General features: G+C 39.1%; 1 pseudogene; it reads left to right on the forward strand.

Moving 5' to 3' along the window:
• Positions 1 to 883: 883 nt before the first annotated feature.
• On the forward strand, positions 884 to 13242 carry LOC118816845 (annotated as a pseudogene).
• The last annotated feature ends 11802 nt before the right edge of the window (positions 13243 to 25044 follow it).

The following is a 25044-nucleotide window of genomic DNA, read 5'->3' on the forward strand; positions in this document are numbered from 1 at the left end:
ATATTATAGAAACGTTTAATCTAAAGACGCCAAGTAACGTTCCTGAAGTTTAAGAAGTCTGAGAGTGATCTAGAAACATCTCAGCTTCCAAACACAGTCGTTTCAGTAATATCTATCATATGGTTGGTCTGTCAAAAGAAAAAACCTGTGGGTGTACCCTAGAGGTGGGCGATATAGTAAAAATGTAACATTGCAATATTTTAAGATATTTTTACTATACTCGATATGTCAGGTTTTATTTATTTCTCAGACATCTGATCAGCTGGAACAGAGAGAAAAGAGCCAGCAGTGCTACATTAAAAAAATACTTAAAAATACTGTGAATATAGCAATTTACGTTTAATATTTGTCACTAAATCCAGTTAAACGGGACTAAGTTTGCTCTCTTTATAATGAGACGTGCAGTTGGTCAGTGTCTGCAAGCAATGACGATATACATGTTCAGAAAAGCATATGGTGATATAATTTATCACAATAACAGTATATATAGTTATATTGCCCAGGCCTAGTGTTCACTATGAGCAGCAACATGTAATCTCTGTGTCTAATTCTGAGAGTTTAATACAGCAGTTATTAGCTTATTAACTGCATTGCCACGACTTGACTGACAAGCGGCGGAGGATTAATCGGTTAAGAAAGCTCAGAGAGATTTCTGGACCTCACGTCACATCATGTATTCTCCTAATCACCAGCTCTTTAGATCCCTTACTCATTAAGTCACTCATTTCTCGAAGCGGGAGAGTTCAAAACACATTATCAGCTCACTAATTCACTTGAGGGATTGAGCTGTTCCTTGCAGAACTTTGGGAAGCCACGGCGAATCTTCTACTACTCTTTCTCTTTTGATACTGTGCTTCTGAAAGGAAGAGGACATTGAGGAATCATGCCAGACAAGGACGCTGTGGAGAAGTTCTTGGACAACAACCCTCAGATTGCCAAAGAGTACTTTGACAAGAAGCTGAAGGCAGAAGTGACTGGGGCAGCTTTCACTGAGCAGGTTGATATCAAAGACGCTGTATCTTTCGAGGAAGCCACTCAGATAAACGAGGTTGCGTTTGTTTTTGAACTGGTCAAGGGGCTGCAGGACTCAGGCCAGTTTGAGAGGTCAATGCACAGGATTCTTCAAAGGATTGCACTTTTGACCAGCGCGGATAAATGCAGCTACTTCGTCTGCAGGTTCAGGAATGGCATAGCAGAACTGGCTACTTTGCTCTTCGATGTGACCGCCACGTCCCCGTTAGAGAGACACCTTGTGAATCCTGATGCAGAGATTGTGTTTCCTTTGGATATCGGGATAGTTGGGAGAACAGCACAGTCTAAGAAGTCCTTTAATATTCCAGGTGTCTAAAGGTACTGAGATGTACCCTTGAAGGTACCACCCCAGTGATGAAGGGTACTGCCCCAGTGAAAAGATGGGTACCGCCCCAGTGACAAAGGGTACCGCCCCAGTGAAAAGAGGGGTACCGCCCCAGTGACAAGAAGGGTACTGCCCCAATGACAAGAGGGGTACCGCCCCAGTGATGATGGGTACTGCCCCCGTTGAAAAGAGGGGTACCACCCCAGTGAAAAGAGGGGTATTGCCCCAGTGACAAGAGGGGTATTGCCCCAGTGAAAAGAGGGGTATTGTGTGAAAATGTAGAAAAATTGCTGGAAGCAAGGAGTTCAGAAATATATATATATATATATTGTATTTTCCACACAGTTAAAAGACTAAGCTTAAAAATCCACCCAAAGCTGATTATAATAGTAGTAATAATATTTAAATTTCTTGAGATCATTGTTTGTCATTCCAGGCTTATGGGATGCCCAGACAGGCCTGAGCCAATCAAACCAAGTATCCTAAATAACACTGATTCCCAGTCATGCTGGGAGCTGGAATAGAGCAAAACTGTTGACTGTTGGGGGTCAGTGAGAATTAAGCAGTGCTATAGCTAAGGCACAATAGTAAAAACTGTGATTCTGCACAAAAACGATTTGTGAATACTTTTTCCAGCACCATTCAATGACTTTGTGGATAGGACTACTGGATACACCACCAAGAACATGCTGGCAGCCCCCATTTTGAATGGCAAGGATCCCATTGGCGTGGTCATGGCCTTAAACAAGCAAATTCTCCAAAGCTGATGAGGACGTAAGTCTGAAGATTTTTTCTAGATTTCTGCAGTAACATAATGTTATGGATTGGTGTGGATGCTAAATGACTTAAGCCTAAATGTCCCTTTGGAAATTTGTTTAGAATATAGCCACAACAAGACAATAAGTCGTTGATTTTAACTTTAGTATTGCATAAACATGCAATTAATTTTTACAGTGGTAGATTGAAAAATATATCATTACTGTCCGAACAAAAACTCTATTTTTGTTGTTTTTTAACTTTTGGCGAAATTCAAAATGTCTGCTCTTTATACTGTGTGAATATTCAATTATCCAATTAGAATAGAAAAGGTAAGAAGGTTTTTCCTTCTCCTAAAAAAGTTGCTATTTTGGAGATACTATTTGTGGGTGACAGTGACGATATATTGATATGTGGATTACTGAAATCATCAAGGAGGTTAATGCCCATTGCAGTGGAAAATCGTCTTCTGATGACCAGTATCAGTTTTTGGTATTCTCTCCAACATGCGCATCACAATTTTAAGCGAAAAACATTCAATGCAAAAACAAATGCCCTTTTATAATCATGTGTGCCATCAGCTGTAAAGGAATCTGACTGGGAAAACACAGACTGCCAAGTAAACACTGGCATAGATTTGCTTATAATCTTATTGAGAAGGACACGGATACTTGTCAGAGCCAGTATAAATAGCACATGGTAGCTTTGCCAAGTCACTGATACTCCAGAAACATCTTAACAAGCCTAATAAGGTTCTAGAAACTACTGTGTTCTATACACACAAAATAGCAACTACACATGGTGTTTAAAATAATGATGTTATTATCACTGGCCATTTTATCAGAAACAGTTACCGTACAGGTGCAATTTGTAGATTTACAGTTACTGACTGTAGTCAGTCTGTTCCTGCTCAGTGTTTCACCTCCCACTCTAGCCTGTCCATGAAAAGGGACCACCAGAGGACCACTGCTGAGCAGATGCTTTTTGAGTGGGGGTCATTCTCAACACTGCAGTGGCAACTTAGTGTCACTGCTGGGTTCAGATCAGTAACCAACCAAACCATCCCACCAACAGCATCCTGGTGTCAGAACCCGTGAGCCAGAGTAGTGGTCTTTGACTCCAGTGGCCAGTTTGGTGATTTCCTTGATCAAACTTACCTCATTCAGCTCATCTGTTAAGGTTTAGTAGGTTTGGGCAGTCGTCATTGCTGGATTTTGGTCATCCAAAAAGCTGAAGACCCCCGGCTACAGGATGACCGACACAGCCTATGCATAGAAAAAGATGAGCTATAAACATTAACTGTACATTTACAAAGAGCACCAACAAGAGTTCTTTAGTAAAGGCAATGGCTCTATATACAACCATGAACACCCAAAGAAACACTTGCATGCTTAAAGGGTTCTTTGAGTGTTCATGGTTGTATACAGAACTACTGTCTTTACTAAAGAACACTTGAAGAACCATCTTTTTCAAGAGCGTAGTCACTTCTACCTTGTTGGTACTCTTTGTACACGTGAGTACACTCTTAAAAAAGAAGGTTCAAGGGTTCTTTAGTAAAGACAATAGTTCTATATACAACCACAAGCACTCAAAGAACCATTTGCATGCTTAAATGGTTCTTTGCATGGTAAAAATGCTCTGCATATTGATGGAGTGTTGTGTATGGTTCTATATAGCACTTAAACGGTTCTTCTATTGTTAGGATGTCAAGCTTGTATATAATAGCAGTAAGCTTTTTGGTCTTATATAGAAGCCTTTTCAAAAAGGTTCTAGATTCTATGTTCTGTTTGAAGAAAACCTCTTATCTCCAAAATGGTAACTTTACAGGTAAAGGAAAAACCTACTTTACTTTTAATGTAAGTCAATGGAACCAGACTTTGTCCAAGTCATTTTGGGCCGTTTCTTTTGGTCCATTCATCATGAACTTTACACACAATGTAAAGAGTAACAGGCATTTTCAAATTATGTCAAAAACTGAAAAACGACAAAAATGGAGATACAAGGTTTTCTTCCGCCAGCATTGATATACAACACATTCTCCATCAATCTGAAAAATCATCTCACCGTTTAATGTTCTTTGAATGGTAATGGTTCTACATAGAATCATTGTTGTCACATCTACCTTGTTGGTACTCTTAGTAGATGTGACTACACTCTTAAAAAAAGATGGTTCTTCAAGGGTTCTTTAGTAAAGACAATGGTTTTATATACAACTATGAACCATTTACATGCTTACAGTTTCTTTGCATGGTGAAAGGGCTCTGCATATTGATGGAGTGTTGTGTATGGTTCTACATAGCATCAAAAAGGTTCTTCTATGGTTAAGATGTCAAGCTCATATACAATAGCAGAATATTTTTGGTGTGATATAGAGCCCTTTTCAAAAAGGTTCTAGATAGAACCATATTCAACACATTCTCCGTCAATGTGAAGAATCATTTCACCATTTAAGGTTCTTTAAGTGTTTGTGGTTCTGTATAGAATCATTGTATTTAATAAAGAACCCTTAAAGAATCATCTTTTAAACGGTGTCGTCACATCTGCCTTGTTGGTACTCTTTGTAGATGTGACGGCACTCTGAAAAAAATGTTCTTCAGGGGTTCTTTAGTAAAGACAATGGTTCTATATACAACAGTGGACACCCAAAGAACTGTCTGCATGCTAAAAGGTTCCTCTGCACGGTAAAATGGTTCTTCAGATTGATTGAGTGTTGTGTATGGTTCTATACAGCACCAAAAAGGGCTCTTCTTTGGTTAGGATGTCAAGCTTGTATAGCAGAAAGATTTTTGGTGTGATAACCTTTTCAAAAAGGTTCTAGATAGAACCATATTTAACACATTCTCCATCAGTCTGAAGAATCATTTCACCATTTAATGTTATGTTAAGTGTTAATGGTTGTGTATTGAACCATCGTCCTTACAAAAAACCATTGAAGAACCATCTTTTTTAAGAGTGTCGTCATATTTAGCTTGTTGGTACTCTTCGTAGATGTGACGACACTCTAGAAACAAGATGGTTGCTTGAGGGTTCTTGAGTAAAGACAATGGTTCTATATACAACAGTGAACACCGAAAGAACCTTTCGCATGCTTAAAGGTTTTGCATGGTGAAATGGTTCTTCAGATTGATATGGAATGTGGTGTGTATTGTTTTATATATAGCACTAAAAAGGTTCTTCAATGGTTAAGACATCAAGCTTGTATACAATAGCAGAAAGCTTTTTGGTCTTAAATAGAACCCTTTTCAGAAAGGTTCTACATAAAACCATATACAGCACATTCTCCATCAATCTGACAAATCATTTCACCATTTAAGCTTGACATCATAACCACAGAAGATGGTAATAGAGTGGACAGCAAGTGGACATTGTGTTTAAAAATCAGTCTGAAGAATCATACACCATAATACCTGTTCAGTGGTGGTCATGTGGTGGTCCTTTTCCATAGATGGATGGTTCAGGGGGGGCTGATAAATTGTGCTGTAACAGAGGGGCTACAGTCAGTAACTGTAAACTTGCAAGGTGGACCTACAGTCGCATGCAAAAGTTTGGGCATTCTCGATCAAATTACTTATTAAGTGAAAAGCGAACACATAACATATTAAGTGAACACATCCTCTACAGAGATTTTTATATAAAGTCACTGTTTACTTGCAGAATTTAACACATTGGTAATAAAAGAATAAATAGAAAATATGCTGAGGTTACTGCACATTTTATTTTTAATGTTTCTTTTTCTTTTGTCAAATTCAGCAAAGAAATAGAAACTGTGCCTGAAAAATGCCACATTTAAGTTTGTTCCTTGAAGAGGGTGTGGTCAAAACATGTAATTTGACTGTGGGTGTTAAAACCTTTGCACACGACTTTATATTGTAGATGTTTCTGATAAAAATGACTAATGAGTATGAATACTTAATGTGGTGTTTCTGTTATTTTGTCCACCTCCTGTGTACCTCTGAAGCTAGTTACTCTGTTTGTCTACTTGAAATGCAGTGCTACAAAAAAGACTTACGTTTTAACATGATATAGTCTTTAAAGGGGAATTCCACTGATTTTTCAAAATTTCTGTATAACTCAGACACTGAGATTCAAACAGAGTCATTCAGATTGGTTTGACATGAAATGATTTATTTTAGAGAAACTTGCCAACTTAGATGTGAACCAGATGTTGTGATGTTTACAGTGCAAAATTGCCATTTAATTTTCTATTCAAAACAACCAGTGATGAACCTGCATGTGTGTTATTGATATTTTTGTATGTGTTGATGATGATAAAACAGTGGTAAATCTGGAAAAACAAGTTTTCTTTGGGGACTATTTTGCCTCACAACGCCATACATGTACCCCTCCACCATGGACAGCTTTTAAAAATATGTGTTTTAGGCCAAATCCTTACTGCAGAACACTCACAAAACCGTTTCTCAGAAATCAGGCATTGAATTCATAATCATTTCATGTAGTAACTTTCTGTGAGGGAGCTTTTAGAGGTGGACGTCTGGTTCCTATCACCACCACTGTGAACAATTCTGACTCAGTATGTTTCTCCAGAATGGAGTGTTTCACACCAAACTGCTGTGCATGACTCTGGTGGAAAAATTGGTGGAATTTCCCTTTAAGTAGAATACAGACATAACCAGATGTAGTGGAAAATGAAATGAAGTGAAAGAATGAGTAGATGATGTCCAGAAATCTGCCAAGATCAAAATCCATGTTTTTCCCTTTATCTTCAATAGATATTGCTGTGGTCTGCCAGCAAGGTGTTTGAGGAGATCACTGATATCGAGAGGCAGTTTCACAAAGCTTTGTACACCGTCAGGACTCACCTCAACTGTGAGAGATATTCTGTTGCCCTTCTGGACATGACCCAGGAAAAGGTTTGTGGACCTGTGTGAAGAAGCCATATAAAATGTTAGCGTAAGTATGAAATGGACCCTGCATCTGCTTAACACTTGTGAAAATATTTTTTTCTTTTCGTCCTCACGCTGTAGGAGTTCTATGATGAGTGGCCAATCAAGCTTGGAGAACAGGAGCCTTACAAAGGGCCAAGGACTCCAGATGGACGGGTATGAAGAGCAGCCAAACATCTATTTACGTCATTTAAAGCAATTCGAGCATTCGTTTTTCTTCCTCTTTCCAGGACGTGAACTTCTATAAGCTCATTGATTATCTCTTGGAAGGAAAAGAGGAAATTAGAGTTGTCCCGTAAGTGCTGATCAAGTGTGTATGATATAGGTTGGGCCTATATTGACCCATAAGATGTTGGCCTCACATTTACTGGACTAATGCTTGTAAAACATGCAATGTTTCTTATTTTATAGTTGCATGTAAACGGACTCGTTTCACCCTATTGCTCTTATCCGAATGGCAAACTATGTTTATCTACACTCTTAAAAAAGATGGTTCTTCAAGGGTTCTGCATGATTAAAGAGTCCTTTGCATCATGAAAGGGTTCTTCAGATTGATGGAAAACTGTAGATGTGCTTTTTCGAAGGGTTCAACATAGCACCCGAAATGGTTCTTCTATTGTTACAAGCTTGACATCGTAACAATAGAACAACCCTTTTGGTTGCCATTTTCAAAAAAGGTTCTATATAGAACCATCTATCACATCTCCATCAATCTGAAGAACCATTTCACCATATAAAGAACCTCTTAATCATGCAAAGCGTTCTTTGAGTGCTCATGCTTCTACATAAAACCACTTTTTTGTTATATGTAGAACCATTGTCTTTGCTAAAGACCGCTGAGGAACCATCTTATTATGGTGTATGAGGAATGGCAGTGATTCACATTTCTAAACACTATATGTAGAACCTTTCTGAAAAGGGTTCTATATAAGACCAAAACTTTCTGCTATTGTGTACAAGCTTGACATCCTAATCAAAGAACCCTTTTTGATGCTATATAGAACCATACAAACACATTCTCCCTCAATCTGAACAGTTTCTCCATGCAAAACATTTAAGCATGCAAGTGGTTCTTTAAGTGTTCATGGTTGCATATGGAACCATTGTTTTTACTAAAGAACCCCTGAAGAACCATCTTTTTTAAGAGTGTAGTCATATCTACAAAGAGTACCAACAAGGTAGATATGACAACACTGATTCAATATAGAACCATAAACATTCAAAGAACCTTAAATGGCTAAATGATTTTTCAGATTAATGGAGAATGTGTTGTATATGGTTCTATCTAGAACCTTTTTGAAAGGGCTTCTATATAAGAACAAAAGGCTTTCTGCTATTGTATACAATATATATTGTATACTAACCATAGAAGAACTGTTTTAGTGCTATATAGAACCATACACAACACTCCATCAATCTGAAGAACCATTTCAACATGCAGATGAACTCTTTAAGCATGCAGGGTTCTTTAGTAAAGACAATGGTTCTATATAGAACCATGAACACTCAAACCTTGAGAAACCTTTACACATGCAAATGGTTCTTTGAGTGTTGTATGTAGAACCATTGTCTTTACTAAAGAAATCTTAAAGAACCATCTTTTTTCAGAGTGTAGTCACATCTACAAAGAGCACCAACAAGGCACATGTGACAACACTCTTAAAAAGATGGTTCTCCAAGAGTTCTTTAGTCAAGAAAATGGTTCTATAGAGAACGATGGACATTCAAAGAAACCTTTAAGCATGTAAACGGTTCTTAGAGTGTACATGGTTGTTTATAGAACCACTGCCTTTACTAAAGAACCCTTGAAGAACCATCTTTTTTTAAGAGTCTAGTCACATCTACAAAGAGTTCCAACAAAGTAGATGTGACAACACTCTTAAAAAAGATGGTTCTTCAAGTAAAGAAAATGGGTCTATGAACACTCAAAGAAACCTTTAAGCATGCAGATGGTTCTATGAGTGTTTATGCTTGCATATAGAACCATCATTTGTTGAACTTCAGTTTTTCCTTTGACGTTCTCCTTCCTTATGCAAGTTTATAATCTCCTCAGATATCAGCTGTAAAATGTAGTAACCTAAAGGCAGTTTTGACTGGAAGTTAATTAATGAAGGGTGGTTCTTGGCTTTTGCACTGTGTATGGCAAAATCCTGACCTTTTTAATTTGTTCCTTTCTCTTTTTCCCATTGCAGGGCACCTCCTGCAGAATACTGGGCACTGGTCAGCGGGCTGCCAACCTACGTGGCTGAAAACGGCTTTGTAAATTCCACTGAATTTTCTACTTATCTATAAATCTGCATACGGTGCTAAAAATGTACACATAACCTATTTTTTCTTTCTATCTTCATAGATCTGTAACATGATGAACGCACCTGCAGATGAGTACTTTTCATTCCAGGTAATTCAAAGCACAGAATATTAAACTGAATACGTACTGATGCTTTTGAACTCTAGAAATGATCTTCCTGTTTTTTTTTCTCTCTCCCTAGAAAGATGCAGTTGATGAAATGAGCTGGAAGATCAAGAATGTCTTGTCGCTGCCGATTGTGAACAAAAAGAAGAAATTGTTGGCATTGCAACATTTTTCAACAGAAAAGATGGTCTGTTTGAAGAATACGATGAACAGATTGCTGAAGTAGGTCAAATTCTTCAATGACTAAATGTCTTTTTTAGCTTTTAAGGTTATGCATTACCACAGATTAAAAACACTAAACTGGCAATCTGGGTCAGACTGTAGGTGATAATTGCTCACCTTCTCTATAACGTTTACACACATTTACTGAGCACTTCATTAGGAACATCTGAACACCTTCTCATTCACGCAGTTATCTAATTAACCAATCGTGCGGCAGCAGTGCAGCACATAAAAGCATGCAGATGTGGGCCAGCAGCTTCAGGTAATGTTCACACCAACCATCAGAATGGGGACAAAAGTGATCTCAGTGATTTTGACCGTGGCATGACTGTTAATGCCAGATGGGCTGGTTTGAGTTTTGAGTTGCTGATCTCCTGGGATTTTCAGTCTCAAGAATTTACTCAGAATAGAGCAATAAAGAAAAAACATCAAATGGGCAGAAGTTCTGAAGACTAAAATGCCTGGTTGATGAGGGAGGTCAGTGGAGAATGGCCAGACTGGTTCAAGCTGACAGAAAGACTACATTAACTCAGATAACCACTCAACCAGCTGTGGTGAGCAGAAAAGCATCTCAGAATGCACAACACATTGAGCCTTGAGGTGGATGGGCTACAACAGCAGAAGACCACTACAGGTTCTACTTCTGTCAGCCAAGAACAGAAGGCCAAGGCTGCAATGGGCCTAGGCTTACCAAAACTGGACAGTTGAAGCCGGAAAAACATAGCCTGGTCTGATGAACCTCGATTTTTGCTGAGGGACACAGAGAGTAGGGTCAGAATTTGGCACCACAAATCCATTAAGCACAAATCTATGGACCCAACCTGCCTTGTGTGAACAGTCCAGCCTGGTGGAAGTGGTGTAATAGGGTGGGATATGCTTTCCTGGCACACTTTGGGCTCATTAATATCAATCAATCATCACTTGAATGCCACAGTCTATTTGAGTATTGTTGCTGACCATGTGCATCCATTCATGGCCAAGATTTACCATCTCAAACTGGTTTCATGAACATATGAAGTTCAGTGTTCTTCACTGGCCTTCCCAGGTTGGGATGTGGCAGAATGGGAGATTCACAGCATGAAAGTGCACCTTAAAAACCTGTCAACATGGACCAGAATCTCAAAAAAATGTTTCCAACATCTTTTGGAATCCATGCCATGACGAACTGAGGCTGTTTGAGAGCAAAGGGAAGTCCTACCCAGTATTAGCGTAGTGTTCCTAATAAAGTGCTCATTGAGTTTATTTTCAGCTAAATGAATTCAGTGTTTCCCTAACATTAATTCTAATCCAGAAACTAAACCTAACACTAATGCTGTTGATAATTAAACAGGTAATCTGTTAACAATGTGAATATTAGCATATAGCTATCGGGCTCCATAAAAATAAAATGTGACCAAAAACTGTGAACCAAAGCAATACTGACATGACCAGCAATATGAGCCTTCATTGTTTGCCACATTAGCATAGCATAGTGGAAATGACCTCTCTCTGCCCCAAACTCTAACCCAGTTCTTGGGGTGGTCCACTCTGAACTGCGACACGTATGACAAACTGAACAGGATGGAGTACAGGAGGGACATTGCTGAGGAGATTCTCATGTACCAGACCAAAGCTACACCTGCACAAGTACAGAGCCTTCTAGTGGGTCCTTTTACTTCCTGTTATAAATATACAGACATATATAAATATACATACATCATCTAAACCGCTTATCCTTCTGGGTCGCGGTGGGGTGCTGGAGCCTATCCCAGCTGTCATTGGGCGGAAGGCAGGATACACCCTGGACAGGTCGCCAGTCCATCGCAGGGCAGACAGACAGACAGACATACACATTCACACCTAGGGGCAATTAAGCATGTCCAATCAGCCTGACTGCATGTTTTTGGACTGCGGGAGGAAACCGGAGTACCCACGCAGACACAGGGAGAACAGGCAAACTCCACACAGACCCTGGTCGCATGACCTCATCAAATGTGGCATCCGATGTTTCTTCGAGCTGAACGTTGTGGAAAAGTTCAAAGTACCTGCAGAGGTGAGTCACAGATTTATCCCACAATGATTTAGCCAAAAAACACCCCTTATAAACATTAAAATAGGCCTTATAATTACTGTAGTCTAGGCTAATGGGACTAATAAAGGATTACCTTATCTTATCTTAGTACCTAACCTGTAGACTGATATTGGAATGATGGGTCTGGTTTGCCACTTCCATGATCTGGCTCTTTGTCACTACGCAGTGGTGGTGCGCTAGTGTGTGTTGTGCTGGTACGAGTGGATCAGACACAGCAGTGCTGCTGAAGTTTTTAAACACTGTGTCCACTCACTGTCCACTCTATTAGACGCACCTGTGTTTTTGGTCCACACTGTAGATGTAAAGCCAGAGACGATGGCTCATCTCTTGCTGTACAGTGCAACACACACTAACACACAACCACCATGTCAGTGTTACTGCAGTGCTGAGAATGATCCACCACCCAAACAGTACCTGCTCTGTGAGGTCCATGGGGTCCTGACCACTGAAGAACAGGGTAAAAGGGGGCTAACAAAGTATGCAGAGAAACAGATGGACTACAGTCTGTAACTGTAGAACTACAAAGTGCACCTATATAGTAAGTGGAGCTGATAAAATGGACAATGAGCACAGAAACAAGGTCATAATGTTATGCCTGATCAGTGTATAAGTCATGACAATGAATGTACAATCAACTACAAAAAAATTTCATTCATTAATTTATTTTGCAAAAAAAAAATCTTAATCTGGTCTTGGTTTGTCTTCACTCGACAACTAAAAGTCTCGGTCTTGACTTGTACTCGGCTCTAGCGGTCTTGACTACAACACTAATGAGGATACATTAACCTACAGACAGGTAAAGGAGATAAACTGGAACAGCAGTTCTAATTTTGGTTTTATAACAAAAAAAATGTGTAAAGAAGCTTTCATTGTTGATTACTGATATTTGATTTGTTGTCAAAGTGTTACAGAAAAGGAATATTCTGATATTCTATAACTTAAGGGACTTCTACCTTTATATTTTCACTAAGAAAATCTTGTCTTCCTCATAAAACCAAACTGATCTCTCCATAATGGCCAAGCCCATTATATATTAGGGAGAAAAAAGTATTCTTGTACAACTACATATAGCTATATAGACTATTATAGAATATTATCCAAAGACACAAAAATTAGACTAACCCCAAAAGGAGGAATGCCATAGTCTAGACAGAATTGGACCACAGCCATGCATTAGTGTTGGGATTAAGTTCGGCCCTATTATTTGGTTAGAAGAGAAAATACTAGGTAGTGGAGATCTTGCCCTGGGGGGCTTCTTCCCCCAAGTTACCCCATCACCGATTAAAATATCACTAAGAACTTCTTTGGTTATGCTCTGAATGTTTTAGAGATGCATACCAGTCCAGTAACCCAACACACGTTTGTTCAGGAATTTGCAAGCTTCCATTCAGAGATCCAGCCCATGTTCAACGGAATGACGAACAACAGAGCGGAGTGGAAGGCCTTGGCTGACGTTCATGAGGCCAAGATGAAAGCTCTAGAGGAGGAGCAAAAGAAGCTGGAGGTCAATCCAGGTTAGCTTTGATCTACATTCAAAAGTACCTGTATAATAAAGTACTTGTTGTAATAAAGTAGCCCACTCAACATCTTAAGAGTAGAGTTTCCTCTTCCGTTGACTACATATCTAAATCACTTTATTCCAATAAGCAAACATTCTCTAAAACCAACGATCCTACTATAAAAGGATACTTGAGAAGATGATATTTTGATGTGAAGTGGGCCTCTTCTTTTCCGAAGTACAGGTCCCTGAGAAGACCTTCCTGTCTGCTCTGTTCATTCCTATTTTCACTGTTCTTCTTTTCTTCTGAAGGTGATGAGCCAGGCAAGAAATCAAAGACCTGCATTTTATGTTAACATCTATTAAAAGTGTGGGGTGAAGGGATGCAGGTGTCGTCAGAAGCCCAATGTGGAATGTGGGTTGATGAAGTATATGGACTTCACTTGACTCAAAAAAGACTTGTACTCAGAATTCGGCCTCAATCCAGCCAGGACGATAGAGGACGATGTCCTCTTTGAATGAAGAACTCGTTATGGGTTAAAACCAACACAGAAAGAAGCTTGTAAATACGAACAAATAAAACTGATGCTTTTATTCCAACAATTAGGACGTTTATGTGAAAAAATGGGCTAATTTTGATTCTTTATCATCAGTTTATATAACTACATTGATTATTAAGAGGCAATACTGAAAACCTTGCGAAATAGGAATCAGCATACTTCACTTTCACTGAGATTTGGATTGAGAAATGGCTCAAAATGGTTGAACTAGTTATCAGCTTTGAAATGTCCATAAATGATTGTTTTTGTTTGTAATGAATGAATGAATGAATTTCTATGTTAAGCTGTTGACTTTATTTGCACAGGCTAAAAAGCAAGTGCCCCCACCTTCTATGCATGTATGTAAAAAGATTTGAATGGATTGAAATGGATTCGGTTGTAAGCCAGCTTTGAGCTGTGAAGCTTTACCTTTTAAATACCTTCCTTATGTAAAGCATAAGCAATGCCCTGTCAGGTGTCCATCTCTAAAGGATTCACCTATCTTTGGCTTGCATCAGCTAGAAATCAGTGATATCCTATGTACTTTTAAAGTACAGCATTTGTATTTATATATAAGGACTCATTTATATCTATATTTAGCCCATTTATTTATTTTATCACAGCTATTTTATAGAGAAAATTCTTAGTTACTTTACAGTACAGTACAGTGAAACCATAGTGCACAGTATGGTGAACCCACTGTTCTTTAAACAGCAATCTCCACAACTGGCTTCCATTCATAGTGAACTGATTTCCTATCTGATAAAAAAGCAGTCACACTGGAGCGAGTTGACTTATTTCAGAGTTTATGTACCTGAGATGAAAACGAATAGTTTTGAGATGGTACAGTAGGGTGGATACTCTGAAATACACTAAATTTTGCAATTATCGCCTTTGTATGAGTAAAATAACGTTATAAGACTTTGAATTGAATTAAATACTAATGCTTATTATTCAATACTTCATCGCAAACTATTCTTAGGTAATATAACGTTGGGCCCTGGTCATTTAGGGGTTAAAATACCCCCCACCCCCCTCCTAAACTTTCCTATCTTCCTTAATGTAGTCAATCAGCCAAGACATTCAAAGCGTCCTAATTTTCTTCTTGGAAGCAACTGTGTGTCTAATTTACCACACATATGGTAACGTACATTTTTATATAATAAATTTGTTGGTTAGTCAATTCGTGAGAGTTCAAAGCTGCACCATGTAAGATTTGGGGATTTGGAGACCTCTCTGGTGTAGATGTGTAATTGCATGCAACTTGCAGAAGGACATTTTGTAACATAGGTTGTGTTTCGAACCCCTTCCCCGAGCGGATGAATCTGACGATTGCAAGTGCATTCTAAGTCAAAACTTGGTGAAGGGCTGTCTTCTGAGAATGTGAGTGAATTATCTACTATTGTCATCACATCTTCATCAGTATAATGTCGATTCTTAGATCATTTGAGACCTAAACATCAAGCCGGACCTTCTTTTTCAGTCTGTGCATGTGATGTAAATACATAAAGATGTATGACGCGGTCCGAAAACCTTGCACGAAATCTGACCCAACGCCTCTCAACTCAGTAATGCTACTACATTCAGTTTTACTCAACACAGTTTGAGCTACATATGAACTGCAGCTTGCAAAGCGGTTACCAGGGGCCGGATTCACAAAAGTGTCTTAAGAAAGAAAAATTTCTTAAATGTGTTTTTTCTTAACTTCATTCTTAAGAAAAAAGTTAAGAAAAACTGTTATTCTTCAAATAACTTATTAAGAATTCTTAAAAATGTCTTTCTTAACTCTTTTCTTAAGAATAAATTTAAGAACAAGTGTTATTCTTGAAAACTTTATACTCTTGAATGTTTTCTTAACCTTACGACAGCCTAACACTTGTCTTGGGCTGTAAGAGTTGACAAGATCTGATCTAAATCAATTATCAATGCTGCCTCTGCTGCTCCTGCCCATCTCCACTGTCACTCCACAATTATCGTATTTTCCAAGGAGTTTTTCCTGGTGGCTGTTTCTTCCACCATCACCTCTAGTTCTTGTTTGCTTTACTTTTTTAAATGCTTGGTTCGATGTATTTCTTCAATTTTGCTCCTCTGAGTGGATTAAACTGAATAACGGAAAAAACGGTTAAAAATACAGGGTGATTTAAAAAGATTAATCCGATTTCAAAATGATTTATTTCTCTTGTAAATCATTATAGATCAATGCATTAAACTGTAAATGGTTTAAGTGATCATTAAGTTTATTATGTAATTGTACAAGGTCTCAATATGAACCTACTCCAGCTGTACGGACATCAACACCATAGTCAAATTCATCCCATACTCGATTGAGCATGTCGGGTGTCGCTGCACTCACAGCTCTTTCAGTGCGATTTCGGAGATCATCCAGTGATGTGGAACCTACGACGAACTGAGCTGTTGGAGCTTCACTGCCCACGAAAATCACTTCACAGTTATGACTGATTCACTTTTATTGAAGTGGAGAACGCAGAACACTTTCTGCTCAGGGGTCTCATCTCCTCTCAGACTGAAGGGAGCCATCTTCCATTGACAGTCAGAAACTCTATGACCCCCTCTTTCATTTGGATTGTGACTGGTTCCCAGGCGCCTCACGACTGTAAAAATATGAATCTTTGAAATCAGATGAATCTTTTTGAATCACCCTGTAAATCTCACGCTGTTTATGGTAAGCTGTAACATGCACCATAACCTACCCGAGAAAACAATGGAGATTTTCTTAAGAAATTGTTAAGGAAATAATTAAGATTTTCTTAAGAGAATATTTGAGAACTTATTAAGTTTTCGAGAATTGCATTTAAGAACATGCTTATGACGTTTGTCTGAAGGACCTTCGCAAGTTTTTTCTTAAGAAAGCTTTCGTGAATCCGGCCCCTGGAGGCTAGAATTAAGAAAGCAAATTGTCTTGATTGTCTACATTGGAAAAGAGTGCCCATTTAATTGTTGGCCAAACCATCACATTAACTCACTGAAAAGATCAATGTTGGTCTGTAAGTGATGGAGCACATTCCAGAGAGGGTTACATCACCGAACCTTCTCAGTAGCATTGCTGAGATTTACTCCCCAGTCAGGCCAATAAAGCTGATTACGTTGAAGCATGGAGAGGTTTTTCCCTGGAAAGAGGATAGATGGGGGGTGCACTATCAATACTACAGTCCAAGCTACTAGCTTTGCACACGTGACAATGTCTTCGACATTGCTTTCTGTCTTCTTGTACCAACTACACCTTTGTTCTTCAGATGATCTGAAAAAAAATGCAGCTGAAGCTATTTAAATATTAATATATTGTGGAAAAATCTGCAATGTTTTTCTGCTTCATACAATAACTAATGATTTTTAGCTTTGCATAGAATTTCACAATTTCACAACAGATTTGTGATCCTGAAATTAACTGATATAGGCATTAATATCACTGGATTTCCATACTCAAAAACAGGCATGTGCTCCCTGCAGCTATTGAACAATGTAACCAATACTCAGCATAGTGTGGTTAAGTTAATGGCGCTAAATGGACTCTAAATGCAAAGAGGTTTCACCGTTTATACAGTCGACAGTTTCAGTGCCAGATGTTTAAAGCAACAGCGTTGGTAATGTGCAGGTGTATATTACCACCCCCAAAGCACGGTTTTAATCATTTTCTTCTTTTTTTTTTTTAACTAATCAAACTATTTCAACAATGTTAGGATTTTAAGAATATTTTACAGGTAAAAAGTGAAAGATCGCTCCAACTTGAAGATAAAACTATGGCTTTAGTTCTGTTTTTGTTATAAATTAGTTTTCTAGGGGTTTAACCCCTTAAATGGCCAGGGCCTGTCACACTACACTACACACTTCTATAACCTAGGAATAGCTCAACTAGTTAGTATTGAAATCTTTGTAGTTATTGAACAATAAGCCTTAGTAAGTAATAATCCTGGGATTTGAAAGAGTTAATTAAAATTCTTCTACTAATCTCTCTTAAAGTAAGAAACAGAATGTCCAATATGCGGGAATGACACACCTGTTTATATGCATTTTTTGATAACCTTTGTTAACCTTTAAAATCCCAGGCTTATTACACACTAAGGCTTATTGTTCAGGAACTACAGGGACTTCAGTGCAAACTGGCTGAGCTACTCTCAGGTTATAGAAGTGTGTAATAAAGCTTTGGGCCTGCTGGTGGGCCCTGGCCATTTAAGAGGTTAACAATCCACCTAATGATCGACCTAAATGTAGTAACTCAAGTGCACCAATTTCGGAACGTTCAATTCGATTTTAGGGTAATCGATTATAATAATATTCAATAAATTCATTCATTCTTTGCTTATTCTCAGATGTAGAAATCCAAAAACACATTTGTCATATATATTGCACTACTGTGTAATTATGAATTGTACTAATTATCAAATTCTATCAATTTGTGGTAAATTTGAAAATTCATGCTGCATTGAAGATGACCAGAGATTAACACCCGTAAGTCTTCCCTTGCATATTTTTGTTCTTACTAATACATGCACAATATACACTCTCAACAGTCGATACCCATAACATACCACAACATTACACAGATGTCTGAGATGCTCACTGACCAGCTGCATATATTTGTTCAAAATGTACAGAAATGTTATGGTTGGCAGGAAACACAAAAGAAGACTTACCTTAATTAAACAGTTGCACCTTATTACAGACACTGTTTCTATATACCTTTGCATGTGTCAGCCACTGAATATGGAAATTACTGGATATTGCCAACAGGGGACCACAGGCCAATTTGTAAGACTGAAGAAAGCTCGCCTTCTAGTGGACACCGAGCGGCGATGACATCTCTGCTTTAATTCCCTAAAAACAGGAGCAAACTTTCAAGATGATTTCTTCTACTACCACATATCAGTAAGACACGTGTCATATTTCTCCTTTAGAGGCCTGAAAGAACATCAAGCAGCATGAAGAGCAACGATTTTAAACCACTAAAGGAAGGCCTCAAGATGATTCTTGGGAAAATAGTTCCGTGTAAACTACATAATTTTAGGGACATAAATAGAAGCAGTGGATGTAAGTGGTTCTGTGAATCACTAACTGTGGCAAAACATCTGGCATGAGGTACAACTACACCAAATTATGTAGGCATTCCAACCATATTGGCTAATAACTCTTTTTCCCCAGAGTTGCCATTTTATTACATACACCCACCTTGTGCTTCAGCTCAATCTCAATTATATCAGATACACCTACCATATAGATGCACGTTGTAGGTAGCAATTACTGACTGTAACCAATCTGCTGCTACCCTACGTGGTCAAAAGTATCTGGACACCCTTCTAAACAATTTGTTTTAGCCCCTCCCATTGCTTACAGGTGTATAAAACCAAGCATACAGCCACACACAAGCCTAAGACTTTCATGGTCAAGGTTGAAGTTGTGTAAAGCACACCACCGTTGGACTTTGGAGCCATGGAAACACGTTCATTGGAGCGATGAATAAAACTTCACCATCTGACCGAGAACTCGTTTGGCAGAAGCCAGGAAAACGCTACCTGCCCAAGCGCATATTTGGTGGAGGAGGAATAATGAGTTGGGGGCTGTTTTTCATGATGTGGGCCCATTAATTCAAGTGAAGGAAAATCTCAACTCTACATTATACAATGACGTTCCACACAGTTTTGTGGTTCCAACTTCCAACAACGACGCCACTGCAAATGTTATAAGTCCATATTTGTAGTGATTTAGGGGTTAAATCAGCAGCCCACTCCTCAAAGGGTACAGCTCTAGTTGTTGATTGTAATAGATGAGCTAATGAGTCTTGAAAGGTAAGCAGAGATTAATTAGGCTGTTCAAAGTTGGTGTGGTGCTGTAAATCTGGTGCTGAATGAGACAACAGGCAGTGCATTTCTTTCAGTAATGTTAAAAACTTGCCATAAATGGATGGTATAGAAATGGACAACAGTGGCTAACAAAAACAATAAAACAATGATGTCAAAAAAGCACTTGCTCCAAAAAACGTGACTATCTGAGCAGGTGGTCTGTGAGAAATGCTGACAGTAATATGGCGTTTATCTGTGGCATATTAACTTATCTGTCACGACTTTATCGCAGTTAAAACAATGGCTTTCTTCAGTTTTGATTTCATCACTAACTGGCCAGCTTGGTTATCTCATTCTGGCAAATAAATCACTGCTGTCAGACGAAAACCTTGTATCTCCAACATAACAACTTTACAGGAGAAGTAAGAACTTTACTTTTAATGTAAGTCAATGGAACCAGATGTTTTTCCAAGTAATTTTGGTCGTTTCTTTTAATCCATCTATCATTAAATTTACACACAATGTAAAGGACAGCAGGTATTTTCAAAGTGTGTCAAAAACTGAAAAAATGGAGATGCAAGGTTTGGGCCAACAGCAGCGGAATACAAAAAGGCAATGGAGAAGATTGAAAGGTCCAAATTTTATAAAAAGCTGTTAGGTAACCTTTCTTTGCTAAATTAGCTGTTCAGTGGTAAAAAAAAATGGCTATTAGCAATTTTCAGAAATGAAAGAATGGCTACGTTTACACAGGAGGTAAAAGTGGCCCAAATCTGATTTTCTCACCAAATCCGATTTTTTTGTTTGGCTGTTCATATTATATTTTTAAATGTGGTCTGTATGCGACATCAGTCTGAACAGATCAGGTCCTAAACCGGTCCGCATGCGCAAAAGAACAGAGCCTCACGTAGCTCATCCAGAGGTAAATAGTCATGGCAGCCAGCAAACGCCAGTCGCTCCCGGAGGATCAGTTTCGTCTTCACCAGCATCACAGGAGCGAGTTTAAAGTTCCAATGGGTGACAGCTGGATCACCCACAATGTGTTAGAGTTCGTTGTAAAAAGGGCGCGGCCACTTCTTTGGTTCGAGTCCTCCGATTCTTTAAACTGTTCTCTGACGCTGCAGCCTCGGGCTCCTCCGGCCGTGTTCGGCCGTTCCATTCGAAACCTCTTCGAACACAGAGCGGTTTGATGAGTCTCTTCTAATGTTTTGGTACAGAAACATCAGACTAAATGTTTATGAGTCTCAGCAGCGCGAAATTATGACAAATATTGAGTTGGACTGACGTAAAAGTCGCATGAATTCCGATCTGGCTGTTCAGACAGAGTCGCATTGCCGCAGATCGGATACGGATCGGATTTCAGTACCACATATGAAAGCGTCTCAAATCGGAATTCAAAATGTCAGATTCAGAGTGTTTTTTGCTGTTCACACTGACACACAGACACACTTCTGTGTCACATTTGAGGAAAAAGATCGGATTTGGGCCACTTTTACCTGCTGTGTAAACGTAGCCTAAGTGACTTGATTTGCTCTTGTTTTTTCTTTCTAGCACCTGAACAGACTTTTTCTCAGGAAGAACACAAGACTGTGTCTTGACCAGTGAAAATCCAGGTTGGGGTGGGCTCTATAACCTGTAACTCCCGGTGAGAAAATTAGTGTTGTAGGTGGTTTTACTTAGAACCTTACTGAAAAGGGTTCTATACAGCATCAAAAAGGGTTCTTCTATATAGAACCATTTACAGCGCATTTTCCATCATTCTGAAGAATGCTTTCATGATGCAAAGAACCCTTTAATCATGCAAATGGTTCTTTGAGTGTTCGTGGTTCTATACAGAACCATTTTTGTTACTAAAGAACCCTTGAACAACAATCTTTTTTAAGTGTGTACTTTTGCCCAAGTAGCGCCAACGTCTACCCCGTCCATCAACAAGAAGGGACCACCACAGGACCACCACTGACCCAATGTTATTTGACTGGCGGACCGTTCTCAGCAGTGATGAGGACGGTGTGTGCTGTGCTGGAACAAGTGTGTCGGGCGTTCTGGGGTTTTTATACCCTGAGCACTGTATATGATGCATGCTTTAAGAGAGCAGCAGGAACATGTGTTACCAGAACTGTCCACTGGGCCAGAGTAAATATGATGAATCAGTCTGAAGCCTGACCTCTTCCTCCCACGGATCCTCAGTCTTCCAAAGAACTCCGAGAACATCCGGCTGCTCGGAGAGGGAGAAATATTTCAACAAGTAACTTGGAGCAAGAAACACACAAACAACACGGCGAGCTCTAAGGAGCTTCACACTCTGAAGACGTTATGACCAAGTTTGATACCGGAGAGATTTTTATGAGGCATTAAAGGGGACATTTTAAAGACTGGAACACCCTGGAAGTAACAATATTTATCATGTACAGCAATAAAAGCATCTTTTGTCAGGAATATGAATTAGCAAACGCCTCTGATCTACAATGCATGGTCAGATGAGGCCTCAGAAGCTGCAAAGCCAAATCCACCAACATTACGCCTTTAATTCCAACAAAGGTAAATTAATCGAGGTAACTAGATGCATATTGGAGCATTGGTCTAACGACTGCATGTTCCTATGGGATTAACTATATGTGTACCACTTTATATTGGAAATGCAGCTACACATCCCAAGTTAAGTGGTAAACAAATCAAACTAAAGACCTTATTATAGATTTGCTGCATTTCCTAAGACTTGCCTTGACTTTTAAACATTTTGGCCAGGCCAAAAGCTCAGTGTGGGGTCATATTTTGGCACATATATATTGTTAAAGAGGAACACCAATTTTTTCACCAACTTTCTGCACTATTCAATGTTTAAGCTGTGAACAGAGTCATTCAGAGTGGTTTGGTGTGAAATACTCAGTTCTAGAGAAATGTACAGTCATTATTGGTCACAGTGGTGGTGATAGGAACCAGACGTCCACCTCTAAAAGCTCCCTCACAGAAAGTTACTACATGAAATGGTTATGAATTCACTGCCTGATGTCTGAGACACTGTTTTATGACCGTTTTGTGATGAAGTTTTGGCTTAAAATGTATTTGAATCCACTAATTGCAATCCATTCATGGCGGAGGGATACATGCAGGGTGTTGTAAGTAAAATAGTCCCCAAAGAAAACTTATTAATTTCAGATTTGCCACTATTTTACCATCATCAACATTACATATAAACACCCAGAAGACTCGTGTAGGTTCACTGGTGGCTTTGGATAGTAAATAAAGTGTCTATATTTGTGTTGTAGTCATGGCGACCCCTGGGTCTCATCACCACCACTGTAAAGACGTTTCACACCAAACTACTCCGAACGACTCTGTTTACATCTCAAGGAATGAATTATTCAGACATTTATAATATTTACCGTTAAACAGGAACATAAAGGAAAATAAATGTAAAATAAAACGACATTTGAGTCGTTTAAAACCCGGTTAACCGGACGGGGGAGGCCCGTATGTTCAGCCTAACGCCACTTGATTCCTGTCAGGTACCTTGTTAGCATCAGTGGCTAACAGCACAACACAGCCCTGAGGGGGGATTAATATAAACTCGAGGCGTGGCTCCTGAGGAAAAGCCCCGCTGCGTTTTAATCTCCAGCATCCACCTGTCCTCCTCTAGCCCAGGCTGTGAGACCTTAAGCCCGCGGGAAATTTCCCCTCGGTTTAGTCTCAGCTGTCAGTGTTTCTGTGTCCGCTTTTTTCTGCTTTGCACCAGAAGCCTCGACAGAAGGAGCCCAGCGTCGCTCTTGCTGCGTTATTTTTTTTGTTTCCCGCCCGTATTCCATCAAAGCCCGCCCCCTCCGAGCTGCGATTGGCTGCACTGTGCACTAGGATTGGCTAATAACTGCACTAAGATTGGCTAATAACTCATATCTATCATTGCTAACTCATTTTAATGAATTTAAAATCTAACTCATACAAAATAGACCTGTTTTATTGTAAATGATATATTTCCTTCAAAATAAAAGCACAGAAATAAAAAAGAAAAAATATTTTGATTTTACATTTTAGAGCCAAAACTAACCTTATTCCCTCATGTCCCTGGGCATTTAAAGCACAATTCATCTTATCATATCATACTTAAAATATAAATTAATATCTCATGACGTTTGCCTCTAAAATGTCCTCTAGTTTTTGTATTACATCACAGTGCACGAGTGGGTGGAGAGTGAGTCCACCAGTGTACCTTAATACTATGCAATGTACCACATCTGACAGCTCACCAGTTTCGTAGGGTATTTCGGTGAGGTTTGGTGAGGTGGTGTGCAGCAATGTTAGCTCGCATTTAACAATGACTGCATAATTCAGTGGATCCAGTGACGCACAGCAAATGGAATCAGGTTTGGGAATCATTTTTGTTTACAAGGTGCAATATTTATGTTTTTCAAAAACACCATTTGATTTTCTTATGACAAAAACAGCCCTGGATAGAAATATAGCCCATATATAGCCCATAGATCCTAATATCAATCATCAAGTCAATCATCAATTAGTGTCAATTATCAATCGTGATCAGTCCTAAACTTGTCCTTCTCCCAACTGTCTACCTGTGAGACTGATGAGAGCAGACTTTGGTAGCATTATGAGGAGACAGCTTTAAGTTTTTTCTAGATATTCTCGCTGTCCAAAGATTTCTCCTTCTCCAGCCCAGCTCTTCAGCCTCTTTCACCTCACAACGTCAGACAGCTGCGAGGCTATAAAAACGTACACTGTTTTGTTTTTCGTTGCTGTTTATCAGCCATGAACCACGCAACCAGTGCCGGCTCTACCTAATAACCGACATAAGCAGCTGCTTAGGATCTCGCGGCCACCAGCGGCCCCTCTTAACAACTTCTGGGTTGTAAGTCTGTAAGTTAAACTGTGACTTATTAGAACCCCAAATGAGCTTTCGTTCATCAGCAACACTCAGTTAGCCAGTTATACATGTGTGTAATTTACACAGCTTGTGGTAGCCATTGTTATTAGCTAGTTTCTCAGTTTACAATACATCAGCTAGCAAGATGGGACCCCCAAAAAATCCTGCTTAGGACCCCCAAAAGACAAGAGCTGGCCCTGCATGCAACTCGCCACAGCTTTATTCAGACTGCTTTACTAATTGAATACTATCCATACCAGAATCATGACTGCGAAACACTAGAGGGCGCCTGTAAGCGAGTTCATGGTGAACAGAGGTAAATTGGCTAAAAACAAAAGCTTACCACCACTATCTCCAGCCGTACTGCTACTGAGCGCTGACTGGATGGTAAGCGGATCAGCTGATTGGCTGATTAGGAAGTCCCATAACAGGTGTTGAGAAGTGTTCGGTAATATAATCAATGTTGAACTATTTTATGCTTTTTTGTGTTGAGAAAACAAAACGTTGTATCTTTACTGTAACCCACTGTAACAACACTGTAACTTTACAGGAAAAGATAAAATTCTCAACTTTGAATGGAAGTTATTTTTCCAAACGTTTTAAGCCTTTTTATTGGCCC

Source organism: Colossoma macropomum, unplaced genomic scaffold, assembly GCF_904425465.1.
Source record: "Colossoma macropomum unplaced genomic scaffold, Colossoma_macropomum, whole genome shotgun sequence".
Lineage (NCBI taxonomy): Eukaryota > Metazoa > Chordata > Actinopteri > Characiformes > Serrasalmidae > Colossoma > Colossoma macropomum.